Here is a 1,924-nt window from a genome sequence, read left to right on the forward strand (position 1 = left end):
AACATCAACAAAGAAAATAAAAATAAATTTTGGTGCTTATTACAACAAGTCTGTTTTCTTCTAAGTTTGAAACATATGTGTAATCCTAGCAAGCCTCAAATAGAGTCAATAAGCATATATCATAAGAGATAGTCTTGAAGGCTTAGAAATCTATCACTTGTTTTGGCCTAACCGAGTAAGGTGATGACCAGTGACTACACACATTAATGTGTTGCAAACATGTAAGACCTTTAGCCAAGTTGATGTTACAATAAGTATGTGTTAGTTAGTTCATTTAGTCTAGATATGCAACCCAATTAGAGGTCATACTAGTTAGGAGTTGCCTAAGGTGTGTGATCGACTAGGATTGTGTAGGATCAAACACCGGTCTCAAATTAAATTAGATCTAACACCTATTTCTTCCCTAAGAAGGGTTGGGCCTTTCCAGTTGCATTTGGCACGGGGTACTGGTAAGTCCATGGTTGGGTGGAAAAGTGCCTTGATGATACTGTCCCTCTTTTCAACATTTTAAAGATTATCTAAAGGATCAAGATTTATTCAAGAAGCTATAAACACTAAACCTCTCTTACATCATTTATTTATGTTTCTTATTAGATTTTAAGCTTATGAAATCATTTTTGGTTGTTGAAGTTATTACTTCCTTAGAAATGATAGATTTCATCTCCTATTATTTCAAAAAAAAAATTGTAGCTACTTTCTTAAAGTTTTATTAAGTAAATTTTGCTTATTTCAGTTCCTTAGAAATAGCTTGTTACAATCTAGTGGTAGAAGCTAATGCCTATGATTAACCATTGTGTAATCTAATACCTAGAATTTCACTAAGAGCCTTGATCTTGAATAACTTGTTGGACCCTAGACATTAATGTTCTTGACTAGAGAATATTGAGGTTAGATTTGAAGGAACCTTGCAGGTAAATGGCATTGTGGAACCTTGCTCTTTAAACTTGTAGTATCAATCAAATTTACAATTTAGAGGTTGATTGGTCTATTATGTCTTACAATTTGCAATCATAATTACCTCATTACAAAATATCTTGATTGATAAATGTAATTATGATGCATGCATGGTTTGGATCAATTTTATCTCAATAACTTGATTATATGATGGCTAAATTAGGATACTAGATGTCTATGATAAATTCAATATTATGAGGATTAGTATGGTTAAGGATGTTGTGAGATTTTGCCAAGATCAAGAGGCAATGGAAAACACAAATAAGAGAGAACAAAATAGATGATAGAAATAAACTGTATTCTATCAAGATGAAAAATATGATCAACTGGATCATTAAGCATTACATACAATGAATATGAGCCTTCTTATATAGGCAAGGCTATATGGATATGTGAGCACACAAACCTGACATGTGGCTCAATAAGAAACAAGGGTAGGTAGGAAATAGGTGTGGGTAGGTAGGAGAAACAATATAATATTCCACATGAGGTGGATCACCCACTGAATGTGGAGTGTAACAACAAGATCACACCATAAAAGGTGGAAATTCTCCTACACACACTATCCTAATGTGGCACAAACACCCAAGTGTCTCATACCCAAACTACTATGAAATGCATTTCCTAAGTAAACTTAAGTAAGGTGTAATAATATCCATGATGAATAATTATTTACACCAACACCCCCCCTTAAGTGCAACTTAGGGGAATGCACTTAAGTCTACAATGCAACTAAGCAATGCAAGATGGGTCCCGACTACGAGGCCATATTAGGTACCCATGTACAAATGCAAATGCATGAAAACCAATGCAAGGAAATCTCTCACAAAGCGGGGAAAGAGAGAAAAACCAAATGGGAAAAAACTCTCCCCCAAAAGAGAGATGAAAACTAGATACAAAGAACTCTCATAGAAGTATGTGAAGGACAAAACCCCATGTGAGGAAAAAGTCCCCCCCATATGAGAGAAGA

This window comes from Cryptomeria japonica, chromosome 6, assembly GCF_030272615.1.
Source record: "Cryptomeria japonica chromosome 6, Sugi_1.0, whole genome shotgun sequence".
NCBI lineage: Eukaryota > Viridiplantae > Streptophyta > Pinopsida > Cupressales > Cupressaceae > Cryptomeria > Cryptomeria japonica.